This window comes from Otolemur garnettii, unplaced genomic scaffold (assembly GCF_000181295.1).
Source record: "Otolemur garnettii isolate 467f Iridium unplaced genomic scaffold, OtoGar3 scaffold00101, whole genome shotgun sequence".
NCBI lineage: Eukaryota > Metazoa > Chordata > Mammalia > Primates > Galagidae > Otolemur > Otolemur garnettii.
In genome coordinates this window covers 3,880,413-3,889,198 of record NW_003852496.1, presented here as the reverse complement: position 1 = coordinate 3,889,198, position 8,786 = coordinate 3,880,413, and the positions used below count along the sequence as shown (strand labels likewise).

Here is an 8,786-nt window from a genome sequence, read left to right as displayed (position 1 = left end):
GGGCTGGGTTTGAACCTGCCACCCTCAGTACATGGGGCCAGCACCCTACTCACTGAGCCACAGGCGCCGTCCCTTGGGTTCTTCTATAGATAGCATCATCTTGCCTACAAATAGAAACAGCTTTATTGCTTTCTTTCTGATCTTTATTTTTTTCCTTGTCTTATTGCACTGGCCAGAACTTCCAGAGCAGTATTAAGTAGAAGTAGCGAGATTAGATTTCCTTGCCTTGTTGCTGATACAGAAGAAAAATTTCATTGTCTCACTGATAAGCAGGTAATTAACTCTGTGTTTCTCATGGATACACTTGGTTACACTGAAGAGGTTCCCTTCTCTTCCTGCTTTACTGAAAATTGTTATCATGAGTGGCTGTTGAATATTCTCAAACGCTTTTTCTGCAACACTGAGATGGTCATGATTTTCCGCATTTATCTAGTAAATGTGACAATATATTTATTAATGTATTGAATGAGTTTTGAATGGTAAACCAATCTAGCATTCCTAAGATAAATCCTATTTGGTCATGATATATTATGTTCTTACACATTACCAGATTCTATTTCCTAAGATTTTGTTAAGGATTTTTATATTCGAGAGAGATATTGATGTGTAATATTTTATTCTCGTAATGTCTTAGTCAAAGTTTTGTACTAAGGTTATGCTATCCCATTAAAAAGAGTAGGGGAGTGCTTGCTTTGGCAGGATATATGCTCAAATTGGAATGATACAGAGAAGATTAGCATGGCCCCTGCACAAGGGTGACATGCAAATTCTTGAAGCGTTTCATGTTTTTAAAACTGTTTTATGTAAAATAAACGTTACTTACTTATAAAAAATAAAGAGTAGGGGAAATTCCAGCACTCTGGGAAGGCAAGGTGGGAGGATCTCTTGAGCCTAGGAGTTTGAGGTTACGGCATGAGCTACGATTGGGCCATTATACTGTAGCCTGGGCTACAGAGTAAGATCCTGTCTCTGAAAAACAAAAAACAAAAAACAAGGGAGTATTTCCACCTCCTCATCCTCTTGCTCTGATTGAAAGAGATCATGTAAACTGGTGTTATTTCTTCCACAAATGCTCAAAAGAATTCTCCAGAGAAGCGGTCTTGACCTGGAGTGTTTTTGAATGTGGTAAAAAAATCATAATACAAATATAGTTTTACAGATAAAGGGCTATTCATTGTTTTCTTTTTGTGTCCACATTGGTACGTTGTGTTATTCAAGGAATTTGTGATTTTCATGTAGGTTGCCAAATTATTAGCATAAAGTTGTTCATCACGTTGAAGATTTTGACACCTTTCAGCAGATAACAAGTTAAATGAAACATCAAGAAGGGTATAAAATATTTAAACAACACTATGAATAAACTTGTCTTAATTGATATTTATAGACTGTTACACTGAAAAATTGCAAAATGCATATTATTTTTATGTGGTCATGAAATAGATAACACTCTAGGCCTAAAACAAGCCTCGAAAATGATATTAAGCTAGATAATAATAAAAACATACTATCCTTCATACCCATTAGGATGACTACCATTTTTTAACAAACCAGAAAACAACAAACGATGGTGAAGATGTGCAGAAACTGAGTTGATTGGATTGATTTTGTCATCCTGCGAACTTCAGAGAGTACACTTGACCCAAACCTGGGTGGTACAGCCGACTCCCCACCTAGGCTCTGTGCTGTAGCCTCTCGCTCCTAGGACACACATCTGTACAGTATGTTACTGTCCTGAGTACTGTGGGCAATTTCAACACAACAGTGAGCATTTGTGGATCTAAACATAGAAAAGGTACAGGAAAAGAATGGTTTTATAACCTTATGGGACCCCATTGTACATGCAGTCCATCATTGACTGAAACATAATTACGCAGGACATGACTACACACACACACAAAAAAAACAAAACACAAAGCCAGACACACAGGTTCTATTTCTCTAGAGGATGACAACTAACACAGCTCTCAACCCTTATATCAGAAATGATTAAAGGTGCATAATCAACTCTCTACAGACAAAAAGGAAATTGAGGTTGCTTGGTCAAGGTCCCAGAGTGAGAGGAAGTGCCAGGTTGTCCGTGCAGGTGCTATTACAATGTGCCCACACTGAGCTCGCAAAGGTCTGGCACTGAGGGATGGGGTGGTGACTAGGCTGGTCCCATGTGCTGCTCTCTCTGGGAGAATTTAGACCAGTGGATGGAGAGAAGCCATAGGAAGGCAGATTCTGGACTGACCCAGGGCTGAATGCGTGCACAGGCGTGCTGAGATGGCAAGGAATGTTTGTCTGGGGGTGTGCAACAATGGAGTCAGATGGCAGCATTACTTATACTCTCTGGAAATGATACAGAGAAGATTAGCATGGCCCCTGCACAAGGTCAAAACGTATAATTAATTTCATGTTCAAACCAGGTATTCAATGGATGCTTTTCAAGAAGCTTCCATAGTCCTAATCTTTCATTAAAAAAAGGATTATTGCTTACAAGCTACACATTTCTGATCATTGGTCTAAAGGCCATGGAGGTATTTTAAATAGGAACATGATCCATTTCCCTGTTTGCAAAATAAATAATTACATGAATAATCTGTCCTCTTTTTTATTTATTTTATTTTTTTTTTTGAGACAGAATCTCACTTTTTCACCCTGGGTAGAGTACTGTGGCATCATAGCTCACAGCAACCTCAAACTCTTGGGCTCAAGAGGTTCTCTTGCCTCGGTTTTTCTATTTTTGGTGGAAATGGGGTTCTTGTTCTTGCTCAGGCTGGTCTCAAACTTGTCAAGCAATCCACCAGCCTTGACCTCCCAGAGTGCTAGGATTGCAGGCATGAACCACTGCACCCGATCACCATCTTTCCTCTTGTCTTCCGGAGTATGGACAAGGGATTCCATTCTATCACTTGAATTCCAGCCCCCAAATACAGGACCCCCAACACACTGGGCCCAAGTTCTGGGTCAAGCTCTATGAGGTCATAGGCATGTTACTCCACCTCCTGAGTCTCAATATCCACATCTGGGAAATAGGGATAATAAAAGTATGAGCTGGGCACAGTGCTCAGACCTGTAATCCTAGCACTCTGGGAGGCTGAGACAGGAGCATCCCTTGAGGTCAGGAGTTTGAGTCATGGCTGAGTAAGAGCAAGAGTTGTCTGTACTGAAAATAGAAAACTAGATAGGTGTCGTGATGGTAACTGTAGTCCCAGCTACTCAGAAAGTTGAGGCAGAATTGCTTGAGCCCAGGAGTTTGAGGTTGCTGTGAGCTGTGATGAGGCCACTGCATTCTACCCAGGGTGACAGATTGAAATTTTGTCTCAAAAATATATATATACATTTATTGGGTTTCTTCAAAGCATTTTTGCAATTGCTGTGTCTAGTGCTTTGGTATTTGGTGAGGATAAAAGATTATACATGCAAACAGCATCTGTAAAGTCAAAGCTGAGTGCACACGGAGGGCACAATTTTCTTCTGCCTGAGAGGAAAAGAATCTGATACTTAAAGTCAAAGCTTTTTAGGATTTCAGCTTCTTAGAATCCAAGCACAGCCCCTTTTTTGCTGAAAAACACTCTGAGTTTTGTGACAGGCAAATATCTCATCCCACCTCAGGGATCAGACTGGGATTTAAGAACAATACACCCTTCCCAGCAATTCCCAGGACAGGTTATTTATTTGTTTTTTTAATGACCAATATCCTGGGTTGCTGTGTCCCTGAGCTGACCTTAGCAAAATAAAACTGAGACTAAGTAGCGTAGAAGGATAATACAGACCAGTTTCTGTGTTCACAAAAAATGACATCTCAAACTTGAAGTGAGAATGACAGGAAAAGAATTCTAATTTTTTTTTTTTTTTTTATGCCATTGGTCCTCTCCTTAGCAGTGGCCTAAGATCAGGAGAGTTGGGTTTGAAGTCTTACTACCCCAACCAAGTGCTTGTGCAACTTTTTGGAAGTCACTTTCATGCTCTAGGTCATGAAATGGAGTTGTTTTTTCACCATCTAGGAATTTATATTAGAAAAACAATTATAATCCCATAAAGAGTCCATCACCGGTGGAAGAGGTCCACACTGCTTCTTCAGAAGCAGCCTCAGGAGTATCTTCCCTCCATCCCAGCCCCGGTCAGGGGATGCCTGGTGTCCAGAACACCCTGTGTATGTCACATTTAGCATAGTTTTCACTTGGAACATTATTTTTTCTGGTTTACAGCAATTAGACAAGTTCTTGCAAAAATCCAAGCACTACAAAAATTACATAAAGCAGAAACAAAAGCTTTCTTGTGGATCCACGCTCCAGATTATCAGCCTTCCCACTATCAGTTAGGTTCTCAACCTATGGATCGTGACCCCTTTGGGGGTCTCCTGCATATCAGATATTTACATTGCGATTCATAACAGTAGCAAAATTACAGTTACAAAAATAATTTTATGGTTGGGGGTCACCACAACACGAGGAATTGTATTAAAGGGTGGCGGCATTAGGAAGGTTGAGAACCACTGCTCTAGACGATAACCTGAGACACGTTTATTCACCTCTGTATTCCCAACGCCGAGCTTAGCAGGGCACTCAGCAAATATGTACAGAGTGAACAGGCAATCCGCTGACTGCTCTGTGGTCTCCCTTTTCTGTTTTAAGTATGCTGTCTGGATTAACAAGCCACTACAGCTAATGCTTTATATAGTTACAAGAGCTTAACATTATTTTCCTTGCATGATATTTCCTCTAAAGTATAGGAGTCATATAAAATTAGGTGAAAAGCAACAGCATTTCTCTTATAAAATTTTACTATAAATTTAACACAGTGTCAAAGAAAATTTGGAAAATCTGAAAGAACAGGAAAAAAGTTCTCTGAGTTTACCACTCAAACACAACACCCATTAGTATGTCGACTTGTTCTCGCGTCAGTAAGTTACTTTTTCATTAAGTTTTTTTTTTTTTAGAGACAGAGTCTCACTTTGTCCCCCTCAGTAGAGTGCTGTGGCATCACAGCTCACAGCAACCTCCAGCTCTTGGGCTATAGGCAACAATCCTCTTGCCTCAACCTCCCGAGTAGCTGAGACTACAGGTACCCGCCACAACACCCAGCTATTTTTTTGTTGCAGTTTGGCCGGGGCTGGGTTTGAACCTGCCGCCTTCAGTGATATGGGGTCAGTGCCCTACTCACTGAGCCACAGGTGCTGCCCTTCATTAAGTTTTTATTAATGTCACTAACTCAGCTAACCAGATGATTTCCAGTAAATTTTTAGAATTTACTTTTAGATTTTTAGAATTTATTACATTTCTAGAATTTAAAAAGATACAGAAAAATATGCACAAGAATAAATTAGGGGCTAGTGTTGTGACTCACACCTGTAATCTTAGCACTCTTGGAGGGTAAGAAGTTCTACACCCGCTTGAGCAAGAGCAAGACCCTATTTCTACAAAAAACTGAAAAAATTAGCCAGGTATTGTAGTATACACCTATAGTCCCAGCTACTCAGGAGGCTGTGGCAGGAGAATCCCTTGAGTCCAGGAGTTTAAGGCTGCAGTGAGCTGTGATCATGCCATGGCACTCTAGCCCGGATGACAGAGGGAGACCTGGTCTCAAAAAAAAAAAAAAAAATTAAAATAAATAAAGAAGTCAAACACCTATTGTCCCACACTCGGAATCAACAACAATTTATTATTATACTTAGGTTGATTTATTTTATTTATTTATTTATTTTGAGACAGAGTCAATGCCGTGGTGTCATAGCTCACAGCAACCTCAAACTCTTGGGCTTGAGTGGTCCTCTTGGCTTAGTTTCCTAAGTAGCTGGAACTACATGCATCTGCCATAATTCCCAGCTAGGTTTTCTATTTTTAATACAGACGAGGTCTCACTCTTGTTCAAGCTGGTCTCAAACTCTTAAGCTCAAGAAATTCACCCACCTTCCCTCCCAGAGTTCTGGGATCACAGGCATGAGACACCATGCCTGGCCTTCTGTTGACTTTTTAAATGTCAATCTATTGCAAAGTTGGCTGCAATCCCCCTCATGGACTTGGGTGGGAATTATTGCTACATAAACAATATATAGTTTCAGCTCTCAGGTCTATTCCCACCCTTCCCTGCTTGCTGTTGTATCACTTGGGGCTGGAAGCCTCCAAACTACGTTTCCCTGACTTGCTTGCCTGCTGGTTTCCAGGGGGCACTGGTGGGAGACTGCAAAGCCAGAGGGAGAGAGGAGCCCGTGTTTCCACCGTGGCCTCCTCCCTGCAGGCTGGCACTGCTCCTGGCTCCTGTGCCCATGGGCAGTGCTGGGCAGTGAGCTTGAGCTCCTGGCTTCAGTCCAGAGGTGGCAGCCATCCCCTGCCGTCCACATACCTTTCTGCTTGAAATAGCAAGGATGACTTCTGTTTTCCTAACCAGACAGGGACAGATGATGCTGTAGCAGTGACTGGCACGTTTGTAAAGTTCGTACACACAGCATCGTGCGATATATAATATCCCATATTTCCTTTTCTAAAAAAACAAAGTTAATTATAAGTTACAAAGATACAGAAAAGAGTTCCGTTCTACAGAGGATTGCAAGGTAAACACTCATGAAATTACCACTCAGACTAAGAAACAGCATCTTAACAGCATAGAAATTGCCGGTACATCCTTTCCACAGTTTTTTCATGCACTACTATGATTTCGTGATTGAATCGTATTGCTCTGTAGATTTGCTTCACCGTTTTAAACTGTTGAGTCATATTTTATCCCGTGAACACACCACGGTTTATTTACCAATTCTCTGGCTTAGTGAAATTAGAGATGCTTCTGATTTGTTCATATTCACAAAAATGTGTAATAAATATCCATCTCCACGTCTCCTGTACAAATGTCTGATAAGTTCTCAAATTGTCAGACTGTGGGTCATAACCTATTAGCGTATTGAAAGACCAATGTATGTAAAGCATTCCAACCAAGTTATTTTACAGATCATAAAACTCACTGATTTAAAGTGTCTAGTTCAGTGGTTTTGGTATATTTGTACCATCGCTACAATCTAATTTTGGAATATTCCCTTCACCCCCAGAAGAAACCTTGCAACCCGTAGGGGTCTCTTCCCATTCCTGCTCTCCACCTGGCAATCACCTGTTCTCCACCTGGCAATCACCTGCTCTCCACCTGGCAATCACCTGCTCTCCACCTGGCAATCACCGATCTAGCTTTTAGTGTCTGCGCTTTCCCCTCTTCTGGAAGTTTCACATGTATGGAATCATGCCCTGTTTGTCCCTTTTTAACTGCTTTCTTTCACTGAGCGTAAGGTTTTCAAAGTTTATTCATCGTGTACCATCTATCAGTTCTTTCTTCCTTTTTATTTTCAATTGATGTTCCATCATGTGGCTCTCCCACATCTTGGTCATTCATTCACTCATCAGTGGACGGACCGTTGACTTGTTTCTGCTTTTTGGCTGTTATGAATACTAGGAATGTTCACGTGCAAGTTTTTGTGTGATGTTTATTTTTATTTCCCTTTGGTCTAAACTTAGAAGTGGAATCGTTGGATTATGTAGTAACGCTATGTTTTTTTTTTTTTCCTTTGAGGAACTATGAAACCGCTTTCCAAAGAGGGCAGCGCCATTTTACATGACCGTTGACTATAGAGGATTGAACATCATACTCACTACAACAGTCACCAATATCATAACTCATCTGAGGAATGACTGAGAACAAGACATTCTCCTGGCGAGCCTGGAAATCTCTTATGACTTGGAAGGCAAAGAACCAAGTAACTCGGTAATCCTGGAGGAGCAAAGTCCTGTAGTAGTAAGGCTGATGTTAAACATTAAGCATTTTATGACAGTTCCTTAAAGGATGAGTGGAGAAAAATTGCATTTAGTATTTTGAAGATCATTTCCTTGAGTACATACTCGGTTGACACCTATGAGATCATTTTGCTGAGCACGCAGCCCCTGCATGTCTTTACTTAGTAATCTCTCCACCTATTATGCATCTTCTCAATAAAAGGACTCTCTGAGAAGTGCTCAGGGCTATTCTGTACCTATGGTTGCCTCACCTCTTGCAGCTGGTATGGTCAATCTGTGTCTCGCATGATCATTTATGCGGTCGCGACAACTAACAGTGTTTGAGGGTTCAAATTTCTCCATATCCTTGTGGATACTTGCTATTGTCTTTTTAAAAAATTATAGCCCCCACCCTAATGGGTCTGAAGTGGCATCTGTTGTGGTTTTGACTTGTATTGCCTGGATGGTAATGATGTGGGAATTCCTTCCACTAGTTCACTGCCGTCTGTATAGCTCCTTCAGCAAAATGTCTATGTAGAGACTTTCTCATGTTTTAATTGAGTTATTTGTCTTTTTATTGTTGAATTATAATCCAGCAACTTAAAATAAAATGTAGAAAAAAATGCTTAGTATTTGTGCCTGGCACAAGGTAAACACTCAAAAACTAAAGTGTAGAAGATAGAGTGACCAGCTATGGGAGGAGAGAATACTGTCTCCCGAAACCTTTATCGCAGTTGCCTAAAGGTACATGTGAACTGGATTATACATGAATTGTTTTTCTTATTCTAAACTGTGCCCAGAAAAGTTCAGATCCCACTATTCTAATGAATATACTTAAGAGATGAATTGGTAGATCAAAAGGTTTGCTACGTACAGGCCCAAGATCCCCCTTCACAATTTTAAAATCCAAAAAACTCTAAAACCACTTATCCAATAAGTTTGCAACAAAGTCCTCTGGCAGTGAAAACTGACCTAAAATGAGCTGAGGCGATTTAAAATCTGTATTTATGTAAGGTTGAACGTTCTTGTTGGAGTTGAGTTCCACTTTTA

The 8,786-nt window shown here is 40.6% G+C and overlaps 1 non-coding gene and 1 pseudogene across 1 annotated transcript; both read left to right on the top strand.

The window, feature by feature from the left end:
- The first annotated feature begins 683 nt into the window (after positions 1–683).
- LOC111727363 lies at positions 684–790 on the top strand. Its single transcript, XR_002774934.1, has one exon. It is a non-coding gene; the product is annotated as a U6 spliceosomal RNA (small nuclear RNA).
- Positions 791–2,314: 1,524 nt separating this feature from the next.
- LOC111727357 lies at positions 2,315–2,403 on the top strand (annotated as a pseudogene).
- The last annotated feature ends 6,383 nt before the right edge of the window (positions 2,404–8,786 follow it).